At 37.3% G+C, this 14,572-nt stretch overlaps 2 pseudogenes; one reads left to right on the top strand and one right to left on the bottom strand.

Annotated features, from left to right (window-relative positions):
- The first annotated feature begins 1,793 nt into the window (after window positions 1-1,793).
- On the top strand, window positions 1,794-7,126 carry LOC149018587 (uncharacterized; annotated as a pseudogene).
- Window positions 7,127-9,955: 2,829 nt separating this feature from the next.
- LOC149018586 (exopolygalacturonase-like) lies at window positions 9,956-11,690 on the bottom strand (annotated as a pseudogene).
- Between the last annotated feature and the right edge of the window lie 2,882 nt (window positions 11,691-14,572).

Here is a 14,572-nt window from a genome sequence, read left to right as displayed (position 1 = left end):
GTTGCTCTGATTTCTAAGAAATTGTTCTATCAAATAATATGTTTCTTCTTTTCATATTTCGTATTTGAATTTATTGGAGAAGCTGAAATTCTGTCTGGAATACTTTTCTATATTTCTCGTGCATTGAGATTTCTCTTCCGAAATCCATGTTCTCGATAAAAACGTTACAACTTAGAGAGTTCATTCCAATATTGTGTACATAATCCTATATCGAAATATGAATGTGAAAACCTAAAATGTTTCCATAAAAGAGCTTAAGTTAGAATCTGTAAAGGGATTTCTAAATGCTCTGCATTTTAGTTCTATATATAGTTACAATAATATGGTACTTATCAATTATTTAAAAAGATTTTAAAAAAGAAAAATCGCTGCCCCGATGTTTTCCTTTCTTTCCACTATAGTGTTGATACATTTTTTCATTGAATTCTATCAATCTTTTGGTGAGATTTGGTTGGTTCTTAGCATAAGTTTTGCTGTCTCCGTAGTTAGCTCAAGTGGCATTTTTCAGGTCTTGGTGTGTGTGGAATAAGGTGGGAGGCTTGGGGATTTGTTGATGCAGTCGACATGATAGGATTAGCTTTGAACTTTTTCATGGAATATGAGTTTATTTTTCTGATACGTAGATTTCAATTTGCAAGTGAGGTTTGATTCAGGATGAACTCTTAGTATTCTGTATTACCACAGGGTTTCTGGGTCAGACTACAAAGAAGGATGCAACATTCTAACTGGAGGCGGATCAAGGGATTTCAAAAATAAAGTAGAAAAGAGCTGTTAAACATAGGGAGTTAAAATAATTCATTATGTTCCTTTCATAACAGTTGGGCTGGTGGAGGTTTTGCCGTAAAATGTAAAAAGTGCATTTTCTAATTGTACCAAGCTCGGGGAAGTAATGGGTTTTCTTTCAATCCAGTTGGGGAGTGGAAAGTGGAGTAGCAGGGCCGAACAACCTAATTGTTGCTCCCTTTTAAGATAGGCTAAAATGCTAAATAATGACCATGGGTAACACCCACAGTGCATGTTCAACGAGGGGTATCTCTCCCTTCCCTTTTCCTTTCTTTGTTAATTCAAAATTTTTTTGCCTTTCAAGAAAATTTGGATTGTGTGTTAGTTCCCAAAATAGAATCTGGACAGATCTGGATCTGATTGTAAATCAATTTGTTTATGGTTATTCCCTAAAATTCAATTTAAGAAGAAGACAAATTATTTGTGTTGTACCTTACAGCTTCTCAGAAACAATATTTTGATTGTACTATAACCACAGCTATCTGTCAACTTTAATTATTACTGATCAAACTCAGGAGATGATTTAGGAAGTTATCCTTTTTCAAGCTTATATTTAGTAGGTGAAAACCATGCAATGAACAAAACAGGAAGCATTGAAACAAGGGAAGACATTAGTATACAAGCAGTTTAAGGATGAGCAAAAAGAAGGGGTAATTTCACTGAGGATGAAACCTCAACTTACAGGTGTATATTGAACTGAACAATGAGTAATCATGCCTGGGAGGAGTCATACACAATTACAAATTTTCTTTTTGCCCGGGGCATGCAAAAGTGCCATTTCTAAAAGGAATTGTGGAATTTGTTTCAGTTGGAGACTATTTTCTCTTGGCCCAACATGTAACCCCTGCCACTTCCATTGGATAGCAGTGAGCCTTATTTTTTTATCAAGGGCTTGGCATTCCCCATGGCCCCAAAGTTCAGAAAAAGCACTCCATAAAACCAACAACAGATTATTAAGCAACCCCCACCCTGCAAGCTTTTTCTTTCTGATTTTAGTATACCTTTCTGATATGACTGCTGTATTCCTTCCTCGGGGGTTTGTTATGAATCTGCAGCCATCTGAAGCTGAAGCAGGTTTTGACATTCGAATCCCACCTACTGCTGATGAGAAAATGTTTGAGAAACGGATTGAAGAGGAGTGGGTGCCTTCTTCACACAACATGACATTTGAGGTATGGAAGGACTTGGAAGATTTTCTAAAAATTTGGGAACATAGCTAGAAATGTGAGAAGGAAGCATCTAATTCAGGGAGAGGGACGGGTATTGATAGTGGTATTCTGTAAGCTGGCCTAGCCCCCTATAAATCTATTATCTCCTTCCTCCCTTGCTTTTCTAAAATGACCCCCTTAACCCTCAAAGGGGGGAGAGATCGTCATAAGGTGCTAGCAGCTTACCCAGCCTTTTCTGTTTAATGTATTAATTTCATTACCATTGAACTGGGACTGGAGAAGTTGCCACTATTTTATGTTCACATAATCAGTTGAAAGGAAGAGAGTAAAGAAAATGACTATAGCCATCACTGTACTAGCTGTACTTGTTAGAAAACAAGCATTAAATAATCAAAACAGCAGTTGAACTTGAACAAAGAAAAGAGAGAAAAAGAAGAAGAGAAGAGAGATGAAGAACCCGTAGAAAAGGCCTGTGATTCTTGCTTAAGAGTCTAGAATCACAGAGCCCTTTTACTTATAGCTTCTAATGAATCTAATACAACTTGAGAGACAAGTAATTGTCCTCTAGAAAAAGGAAACAAAAAATTACAACTTTAGTAACTTCCTAGCTCCTAAAATAGAAAATTCTGAAAATAGAAACTACCACCAAAATAGAAACTATGCTTTCTAAAAACTCCCAAAACTTATGTAGCAAGACTTCTACATTAGAAATAGAAACTATGCAGTTTTTACTGTTCACGTGAACAGTAACACAGTTTTTACTGTTCACGTGAACAGTAACATGAACAGTAAAATAGTACAAACTTGCATATACTTCAACACTCCCCCTCAAGCTGGAGTGTACACAAAGAAAACTTCAGCTTGCACAATAAGAATAAACTTGAAAGGCAGCACCAATCTTGAATTGTGTAGCAATGACAGATGTCAATAAACACTGAGAAAACTTCACCCAGGAGATAATCAACACCAACTTAAAAAAAAAACTTTAATTCTTCACGTCAATAGAACCATCCAATAATAAAAACAATTGACGATGTTGAAGATGAACAAAATCCATAAGTATAACAGGATCAAAGATACTATCCATATAATGCCGGTAGTAGGAGAAATATCCACACTAAATCTTCAAAATTGCAACTCCAATGTCCATAAGTATAGCAGGATCAAAGATACCATCCACATAATGCCGGTAGTAGGGAGAAATATCCATACTAAATCTTCAAAATTACAACTCCAATGTCCATATAAATGCTTCACAAGAAGGCAAGTAATAGGCAAAGTATAGGTAGGTAGAAGGCAATATTGATTACTGTGGACCAAGTAGGTAGGTAAAAGACAGTATAGGTTACTGTGGACCAAGTAGGTAAGGTAGTATGGGTTACTATTGACCAAATAGATAAGGTAAAAGACAATATGGGTTATCATGGACCAAGTAGGTAAGGTAAAAGACAAGTATGGGTTATCATGGGACCAAGTAGGTAAGGTAGTATGGGTTACTACAGACCAAGTAGTTAGGAGGACAATATAGGTAAAGACATGTAATGATATCGTTGTAGAATGCCATAAGTTGAGGACAAAGATCTTCTCAAATAATATCTATCAGCACATCTTGAGTAGATATAGAATAAGGTACCATTCTCCCCTTCACGTGTAGCATTACACGTGGACAATTAATGATGACCAAGTGACAAGCATCTTAAAGTATGAACACAAAAGAAACCCAAGAAGGAAAAGTAGAACCCACAGAGCAGTGTATTTTTCACTAATAAAGTTGATCAAGCAGCAGAAAATCGTCTCACAGGACAAAATCTTGTGCACCAAGGGGGGGAAAAAATCTGGACCACTCGCTAACCCTTAGGCAGGAGCAAATTAGATCGGGAAAAAAATATATTGAACCAGCTTGGAATCTCAAAATTGCAGTAGTCGTTGCAGCAATCCACTCGGAAGAAGCGCATAACAGTTGCTGCAATAGCAGATAATATCAGATCTCGGACCATAGCAGCAAACTTCTACTAGATTTGAAACTCTAACAGATCTCGATATGAAGGAAAAATAGTCCTCTAGGTCTTTGTAGAAGTATTAGATAAAAAGAAGGCTAAACTTGATTCTGAAATAAACAACGAAAGAAGTAGTAAAGCAAAAAGATAGTAGCAGAATTTCTTAGAAGAGAGAAATTCAATGAAACAGGGGTACTAGTATATGACTTGCAACTAAACTTATAGCACAAACAATGGAAGACAATACTTAGGGCTTGCAATCCGAATTATGGGCATATCTTTGCAAGAATCAAGAGGAATCCCAAGACATCAGTATAGTGCAGATTGAACTTCAGGTTTGCCCAAAAAGTAGGGTAGTAGCAACCTCAGTTGAATCAAATAGGTAGACATATCCCCAGAAACCTTAGGGCCTTTTTGTAGTATTAATACATAGATACTTGGTGCTTCAAAAGTTAAAGAAGAAGGACAACCATGCACAATTACTGCAGTGAAGGTTGGGGCTGCCCTAGATAAGAAAAAGGAAAAAAAAAAAAAAAGAAAAAAAATTGGGCAGCCAAGAGAGAGAAAACGGTCCCTAAGTTGATTAAACTTGCTCTGATGCCATGTTAGAAAACAAGCATTAAATAATCAAAACAGCAGCTGAACTTGAACAAAGAAAAGAGAGAAAAAGAAGAAGAGAAGAGAGATGAAGAACCCGTAGAAGAGGCATGTGATTCTTGCTTAAGAGTATAGAATCACAGAGCCCTTTATTTATAGCTTCTAATGAATCTAATACAACTTGAGAGACAAGTAATTGTCTTCTAGAAAAAGGAAACAAAAAATTACAACTTTAGTAACTTCCTAGCTCCTAAAATAGAAAATTCTGAAAATAGAAACTACCACCAAAATAGAAACTATGCTTTTCAAAAACTCCCAAAACTTATATAGCAAGACTTCTACATTAGAAATAGAAACTATGCAGTTTTTCGTTCACGTGAATAGTAACATAGTTTTTACTGTTCACGTGAACAATAACATGAGAAGTAAAATAGTCCAGACTTGCATATACTTCAACACTTGTCTTTTCTTCGACCGACTACTTTAATCAGTACTACCATATTTCGGACTCCCATGTAATATATCTGTCTCCTCCACAAAATAAGGGAGCAAAGGTGCTTTATCATATTGGGAAGTCATGGGAGTGCTGGCATATTCCATCTCTGAGACCAAATTCCTTTTCCCTGTCTTTATTCTTATCCTTCCTCTCTGTGTGCTTGAATGTTTTGTCATACTTATCAAATATATTTGTGAAGGCAGAAGCATCAAAACTTTTAGGTTTGCTTTTTTTGGGATTTTAATTTTCCAATTCTAAATTTCTAACTGTTTATGCTTGGGACAGTTTAAAGGCAAGGTTTCCACTCTAGATAAGTTTGGAAAGCCGGTCTTCACTGCTGAGATGACTCCAATCCATGGTGGGCACTTTTAGAAGGGGCAGCAAAGAAAGCTAATGGCAAACTTAGCAAACTAGAAGTTTTTCCTGCCTCAACAGATTCTTGATACTTCAGGGAACGAGGATTGCCTGCAATTGGTTTCTCTCCCATGGCAAACACTCCTATTAAGCTCCACGACCATAATGAGGTGAAATGTTTTTACAAAATTTTCCACTATGTAAAGTCACTTTTTCGGCTTTTCAATGTACCCATATATTTTCCCATCTATGCTTCTCTTTTTTTCTTTCTTTTTTCATCTCTTTCTTCTTCTTCTTCTTTTCTTTTCTTTTCCATTTTTTTTTTCAAATTCACATTCTATTTGCAAATTTCTGTAGATATAACTGCAGAGGAAATTCTATTGAACATAGAAATGGTCTACTGCGGAGGAAATCCCTCTTTTTTTGACATGGGTTTTGTTTGTATTTATTTAAGTTGCTTGTTTCTATTTTAGAACTTTCTGCCAACCTAATAGTTTCCTTTTCTTTAGTTTCTTGCTTCTAATCTAGGTCTCAGCCTAATAACTAACGTGCTATTTTTGGGTTCAATACTTGAGCTTATATATTACAACCTGCCCATAAAGGCAACCCGCTCTTATCACCTCCCCCTGTGATCTATCGTCCCCCTTACTAGACTCCCTGGTGCTGATATTCCCTTGACTGCTGCAGCGCTTTGAGACTTCAACTTACTTTTCCAATCAACTAGTGCTGGAAGGTGATCAAACCCAAGATTGCTGCTGCTGATCACCTCCAGAGAAGAATTGAGACCCCCCCTGCAGATCGATCAAAGTTCTGCCTGCTTTGCCAGTAACTCCTAGTGATCATCCTTTCTCTGAAACTCTAGCCTTATCTCAGAAGGGTTTTGGAGGACTGAACCAGACTAAAAAGAGGCCTGCATGATCCCAGATGTAGGCCTTCCTGTTGGCTGAATGGTTCTATTGCATTGACCTTCTAATTTTGAGGACAACATCCTTTTCTTTTTCCCATCTTAGACCTCCACTTCGCGTATTGAAACTTCACCAAATTTGGAGCCCAAGACCAATTTGACACTGAACTGCCGGTTGCATGACCTAGAATTTGCTTCCTTCTAATTTGGTGTTAGCCATCTTATTTTTACGAGCTTCTATTATTGATGATCTGCTGCTACATCTATCAATCCTACTGTGTGGTGGTTATTAGCTGAGCCTCCTCAACTTGACAAATGCATCTCAGATAATGGTGACTCAGGAATCAGCCTGCCTCCATGCCAGGAGGCCATTAGGCTGGAATATTCTCTGGCTAGATCGGATGTGGAATTGGACTGGGTTAGATATAACCTTAAAGATCTTTTACTTGAGCATGTTTCAGTGCTAGTCTTAAAGTCGAAGTGCAATCTTCTTTCACTTGCATGTTTACATTGCAGCCTTTATTTACATTTTCTTATACACTTTTGGACTCCTTAACTGATACAATTATCTTTCCTCTTGCTATTTATCCGCTTTCTTGCCGGGTTACTTGATCTTTTCATTTTCGTTTATTATATTTATTTGTTTGACCCAGTAAACTATTTTTTGGTATCCAATTAATATTGTTCTTAACTACTTTATATGATTTTGCAGTTTCTAAATCAAGTGGAATACCTGAAAGGAATTGAAATATATGAGTCAATCATCGTAGCATACACATCCTACACTGAGAACACAAAGAATGCTGCTTCCAGAGACGAGTTGTGAAAATAGTAAACATGGCCAATATCCTATAGCAATCATAGATGCTTCAGCTTCATTGTGGTGTGTAGGGAAGAGGGATTTTCCTCACTTGGTAATCACAACACAGAGAGATGCATAAATGGAGGTCACAATCTCCGATGCCCAGTGTACTTGATTAAATGTAACGTGTATTCCCGTTGATGAACATTGTTCTAATCCAGATTTTATCATCACCTGAGGGTCAATTCTGATGGCCAATGAGGCAATGTGTTGATTTATTTCTTGATGAATGATGACACATGTGAGGTGAATCAGGGTAAAATCTGTGTCTCCTTCTTCCTTGTTTTCTATTCGATTGTGTGTGATTGATCGCTCTAATATTAACAGTTTTGCATTCGATTCGCAGGTTCCTAACAGATAAAAAGAGTTACAGCTTTATTAGTTGGTCACTGTCTTATCAGTTCAAAATAACTAGACAACGAGCCCAGTCATCTTTTGTTCAAAATAAGATAAAAGTAATTTTCATCTGGACATTTGGTACAATTTCTCTCTCTCGCATAGGTAATTTGGACCTCTTGATTAGGATACAAGGAAAGAAAATAAGAAAAAGTAATTTTCATCTTGACATTTTGAAGTTTGTTCCAGTCACCTTTTGTTCAAAATAGATTTCTTTTGCATTTGGTTCTCCTGTGGTTTTCAGAAATGAGCAACTATATACAACTTTACAAAAACCGTTGATTTTACAATTTTCTGTGACCAAAATACCCTTGTATTATTTCGAGTTTCTTTCGTTTATTTAACCCAATCATCAAACTAACTCCCTGCAAAAAAATGGTAGGGTTTGAAAACAATGGTGAAAAACAAACCGTTCCTCTGCAACTTCTCAAACCAAAGAGGAAGACCAACTGTTTGCTTAAATCCACTGTTCACTTAAATCCATCATTTAGCTCTTCAAATAAATAAGAAGGAAAAAAACTCACCAAACCTGCAACTTGCGAAAGAAGAACTTGTTCTTTGCAGTCAACGTTCTATTCAATGTCAAGGCCCAAAGTTCAAAAATGTCTCTTCCCTTGCTGTTAAATCTCATTTTTGTTTCTCATGGATTTTGACAACCAAAAGCGCTCGAGCATGTACAACACAAAAAACAAAATGAATTAAAATTTTATCAGAACATATCAAGTTAGGTAAAAAGTAATCCTTCAATGTTGCAACCTCTGATAAAAATCTAGTCTTAGAATTGTTATGCTTTGACCGAATTCTTATACCCGATTTGGAAGATGAACCCGCACCGACATATTTTAGTGGGCGACCTGAATGACCCGTTTGCGGAGATATGTGGTGGAAGAGGTGGGCTTGGGCCCGACCCGTTTACCTGATTAGAGTCTATAGATATGTATCTTATGTTCGCCTACCACATTACTGAGAGATTTGAGATTTTCGATTAGAGTTCTTGTAACCCCGTTCTTAGCGATTGGTTGTAAGATCTCATTTTGTCTTTCATTTACAAGGTGGAAAATCTCTTATTCTTCCCCGTGGACGTAGTATACCACATCGGTGTGTGAACCACGTTAAATCTCTATATGTTTTCATTGTTGTTTCTTTTGCGATTCGCTATTTTGCGGTGTTTGTTCTGACAATAATCTCCATAATGACTTAGGGCTCTACCGTCGCTCAAAACAGATTCTCTTTCATGGTGATCAGAGCTCTTCCTGCTGAAATTTAGAACTCAACAAAGGATTCAAGAAGAGGTTCAAAACCTCTGATCAAGTTGAAAACCAATACTTTAATACCAAAAAATGAAGAGCTAAATCAATGGATTCGAAGTAGATTCTTGGCCTTCCGCCTTAATTTGCAGAGGTTTGAAGCTTCAAACTTCACTTGCGTTTTTGTGCAGGAATTTTTTGATAAGTTCTTATTTTTTGTTCTTTTTGTAGATTTGTTTGGTAGGTCGAATAAAAGTAAGAACCCTTACCAAAAAATAAGGATAAAGATAAAATAAAAGAAGTCAGAACGAAAGAAAGATGTGATTTTGTTTAGTTTGGTCAGTTTTTTTTTTTTTTTTTTTTTTTTTTTCCTATCCTCGTATTTATTTTGGTAGGTTAAAAAAAAAATGTTTCATACATGTGGGTTCCCTTAGTGGACCACAAACTAATGTTGGGTCCCCTTAGCGTAATACATTACGTGTGGGTCCCAACTAGACAAACATTGTTAGCCGCCGTTAAGTATATTCAAATTTCAAATGGAGAAGGACCAAAATGCCCTCATATTATTTAATACATTGTGTTATTAAAATATTAACCATATAATTAACGCTTAATGACCAATTATCTCTTTTTAAAACCATATATTAATTTTCTCCCCAAAAAAAAAACCGTCACGTTTAAATAACCTAAGGGGCATTTTGGTCCCGTCACGTTTGAAATTTGAATATGCTTAATAACGACAAATATTGTTAGTCTGACTGGGACCCACACATAATATATTACATTAAGGGGACCCAACATTAGTAAAGAAATAAACGAAATCCAAAAGGACACAAAGGTATTTTCATCATAAAATTTATTGAATTAACTGATTAACCAACTGAGTGTTCTTAGTTGGTTATACATAGGGAAATTGGGGGATGGAGATATTACATATGCCGCCGGCAGGGTTGATCCCACGACCTCTCACTTTCGAGAGAAGTCAGGTTCCTGGCCATCCTACTAACCGTCCATTGGCTAAGGGGGGCATAGATTAAAATTATGGTAAAAAGAATCCTTGAATCGATATATTCCACCTGGCAAGATGTTAGATTTCAGTGGGCCCCCCGGGGGAGATATTCACCCTCTGGAGAGGAGCCGAACCCTATGTTTACAGGGTGGATTTACAGGCTGGAGGAATCTGGGTTCCAATATATTTGGCATTGACATGCTGACACGATGACGTAGTTGCGGTTCCTCCTGTTGCAGGTTCCAAGTGAATATCTTCAAGATTCACATTCTTACATGGCACCCCTTGGCTACACTCCAATGTCACTGCCACTGGAGAAGCTGAAGTTCCTGTAATGTGCCTGAAGGACACGTCACTCAACGCAACTTTTGATGGTGCCTGCAATATTAATCCATTTGTCATGTTCCAAAGTGTTTGTTAAAACACCTCAACGAAGCAAAAAAGTTGCAGCAATGAACGAATTTGGTGGTTTCTAGCTACTAACCTTTTCATCACATTTGGCGTAAGGACAATATGTCTGGTCGATGATGATTGGATTAGTAACACTTTTCATTTCAATGTGTTCAAAGGTCATGTTAGAAGCCGCACTGGCGTCAGGTGAGTTTTGCCATGTCTTGATCCTAATTCCATTCGTTGTTCCACTTAATTTACAATTTTCAACAGTAAGCCCTCTCACATCACCTTCCTTCGGGTATTTCCCCAAGCTTCCAACACTACAAGAAGCAATCATATCAACAAAATTCATGAATGAATTTGAGGTTTTGTAGCAGGATTTAAGATCAAGATCAATTCATGCACCAACCTGATGCCGTGACCAGTCCCGCAGTGATACCATTGATGTGGACATTGGAATTGGCTTGTCCGATGGAGATGCAATCATCGCCGGTACCAATTACAGAATTAGAGATGCTAACACCACCGCTTCGTTCTATGTGGATTCCATCGTGTTAGGGCTGTCTCCTGGTGCAGTGATTGTGATATCGCTCCCTTGGAAGTCTGTGCAGCTGAGCAAAGCAATGTGGAAGAACTTGCTATTTAAAGACTTTATCCCCTTCACTACTGTTTTGGTCATGCTAACAAACTTCACACTCTGCAACAAAATAAGTTACCTTTGTTAATGAAACCCAAACGATAGATTACACAAAACCAGCAAGTAAATTAGTTGAATCCATATCCACTTACTGTTGGAAGAACTTTACAATTGGTGAGACTTTTAGGGCATTTATTGGCAGGCCATGATACAGCGCCTTGGCCATCAAAAGTCCCACCTCCGGTCAACGTCAATCCGGTCACCCATCCAAACTCGACCCAATCATCCGAATCATACTTGCCCAAATCCGTGATTGCCTTCAAGTCACCCTATACAGATAATCGAAAACCTCATGTTAGGAGACAATCCAATCTGTTTTGAGAAGAAAGAAATGGTTTTTTTTTTCTATAGAAATACACCTGCATCTGGACAGTAAGGGAACCAGTGTTTTTGCAAGGCCCCTTGAATTTAAGGGGACCAACTAAGAAGCTTCCTTTTGGTATGGAAAGTGTCGCTGAACTTGAAGATTGACATGTTTCTTTCCAAGCCGCCATGAAAGCCTGCAAAATTTAGGGTTCATAATCTCTCTCTGCAAACCATAAAAGAAAAAAGAATAACAATAAGAATGAGAATTAAGAATTGAGGATTGATTACGTTGGTATCGTCGCTTCGTCCATCTCCTTTAGCGCCATAACGCATAACGTCGAAAATGCCGCCAGAACCTCCTGGTGCAACTGCTGTCTTTTTAGGGGTCGTTGCAACTGCTTTTTCTCCAAGGATTCTTTCTCCATTAACAATCCAGGTAAAAGAAGTTAAGAAAAGCCAGAAGAGAATAGCACCTTGCATAATTCTTCCCTTTTTTATTTGGCTTTTTCTTTTTCTTTTTCCCCGGATGGAATTTAATTTGTTTTCAAGATGATCTTTCCCATTTTCCTCTCAACAGGAGATTCGAATTTATATGAAATTCAACATTGTGATACTTGGGTTGGATACCAACGGCCATAACTAACTTCTTCCAAGAATATCTACTTTTTTCTGTAGCCACAATCGTCAGGTAAAATATCCACCGTAAATCGGGAATGAACTACCTATTATCCCTCTCTTCCTCCCTTCTTTCTACTTTTGCGGATGTAAGCACTCTACCTTGGTGACATCTTCACAAAGCGAATCAAATGCATAAATTTTTATTTTTAATATTAAAAAGAATCCTTAAATCGCTAAATCAAACAATATATATTTCCTGCATGATTATTGCATGCATCTTTTACGTTAACAACCTTCTAATGCATGGTTTTTGCTCCAATTAGGCGACTGGAAACTTTTGGTTCTGTTCCATGTGATTTCTTTTGCATTGGTTTGATCTCTCGAAATCTCTTAGAGCAATGGTTTCAAACTGGAGGGTTCACCACTTTAAAGACGGAGCTGGAAGAAAAACTTTACTACTCTCAGTGCTCTCTCTTCTGAAAGAAAAAAAAATGGAGAGAATTTCCATTATGCTCTTCTTCTTATTCATATCGACAGTAGTTGTTTCGTTACCAGATGATTCAACGGAGATAATCTCTAGGTTCCAACAATACCTTGCCCTGAATACTATGTTGCTGCAGATTTCATTCACTCTCAAGCCAAATCCATCGGCCTTGAATCGCAACCCTTGATTTGAAACTCTGTAGGGATTGCATCACCCAATGAAAATTATCGTGTTTTCTTTGCGGAGAGATGTCCATGGTGGTTAGTGATCAAAGCCACTGGGGTCAAAACTTTACGACGACGGTACCATGGAGAACTTATTGAAGAGCATAGAGATTGTGAGGAGGTTCTGAGCTGCCCAACTGGACATGGTGAAGGCAGGTTTGAAGGAAGAAGGCGATGCCATTTTAGTGAACATAGACTTCTTGAAGGCTGGGGCACCATCTCCAACTGTAAGCTAAAGTCTCAAAAAGTAGAGAATTCTTAAAGGTTGAATGAATATATTGATTCCAGACCTAAAACTCATTAGAAGTTTCAAACATAAACTAATAATTCAAATTTGAGCAAAACAGGGGAGCATAGAATGTCAAATTACCCAAAAAAAACAACAAAAGAGAAGAATAAGGGGAGGAGAAAACTGTATATAAGCAATAGGAAGGGAGAATGATAGGCCCTAGGATCATGCCAAGTGGTAGAGAGAGAGAGGGGGGGGATTAAGGTTGATTATGGGTTATAAATACCGGTAAAATGTGAATCGTTAGGGATTACTTATATGAGTGCTAACGGTGTGCTTTGAGGGTGATTGGCAAAATTATAACCAATTTATCATTATTTTATCAAGTAAATAACATTAGTTTTTGTTGAGTATGGCTCATGCTTCTCATTGTGTTGCCGACAGGCACGGGTCCCGCTACCCGGTGAGTGGGCGGAGGTGTGGAGGCAACGCCTCCATAGCCTGTAGAGGGTCCATGTTTTTGTGGGCCTCGAAGTTTGTTTCTAGTTTGGGCCTAGGCCCATGAATAGCGGTGGCTTAGGGTTTCTAAGCTCCTATATACTTATTCTCTTCTAACAGAGCATTTATGTAGTTGTTTTCATGAATAATATAGTGAAAAACCTAATGTTGGACATAGCCTCACACTGAGGTGAACCAGGGTAAAATCCGTGTCTCCTTCTTCCTTGTTTTCTATTTGATTGTGTGTGATTGATCGCTCTAATATTAACAATTTTGCATTCGACTCGTGGGTTCCTAACAGAGAAAAAGAATTACAGCTTTATTAGTTGGTCACTTTCTTATCAGTTCAAAATAACTAGACAATGAGCCCAGTCATCTTTTGTTCAAAATTAGATAAAATGTAATTTTCATCTGCACATTTGGTACAATTTCTCTCTCTCGCATAGGTAATTTGGACCTCTTGATTAGGGTACAAGGAAAGAAAATAAGATAAAAAGTAATTTTCATCTGGACGTTTTGAAGTTTGTTCCAGTCACCTTTTGTTCAAAATAGATTTCTTCTGCATTTTGTTCCAGTCACCTTCCACACACTCCCCCAATTCTCTTGGCCAAGGAGTCCCCTGTCCTTATGACTGGTTTAATGATGATGAAAAGAAAGAGAAAATATGTAAGGAAGATAATTGTATTTGCATTTACCAGTAGATGACAAAACTGCCTCCCTTGCTAGAGTTGGTAGTAAATCATTTAAGTTCCATATTAATTTGCTAGCATGTAAAATAAAATATTAACATATTATAAATTTATACTTACCTAACATGAACATTGATTTTGAAACTTCAATTCCCCAAGTAGGAAATGGGTATGTAACCAACTGATTTACCTAAACATAATTTTAGATGTACAAAAATGCCACAATAGACCCTTTTAAGGATCTAACTTTTGTTTCCTTTACCTGTATTCTTTTTGTTTCTCCCATTCTAACTAGACCTGTAAACGGATCAGATTCGGCTCGAATACACTAGTATCAGAATCCAATTAGCAAAACCGCCATCCGAATCAGAATCAGAATATGGCAGAAATTTAAAGAAGGCATCCAAATTCAAATTCGGAACTTCATCCGATATCCGATAATAATCCGATCCGATAAACTATCCGATTTTTTATTTGTGATTGTCATTTTTATTTTTTTATTACATCTGATTTCTGATTATCTGGTTACCGATTATTAGTTTCTGAATCCTATATATTAGCCCCTTTTTTTAGAGAAAAATGTTTTATACTTTACTCTAACAGGATAATCGGAGTTACCG

This window comes from Hakea prostrata, chromosome 4, assembly GCF_041222555.1.
Source record: "Hakea prostrata isolate BN-2017 chromosome 4, UWA_Hpros_2, whole genome shotgun sequence".
Taxonomy (NCBI): Eukaryota; Viridiplantae; Streptophyta; class Magnoliopsida; order Proteales; family Proteaceae; genus Hakea; species Hakea prostrata.
The sequence above is the reverse complement of the archived record's forward strand: the minus strand, read 5'-3'. Positions and strand labels throughout refer to the sequence as shown.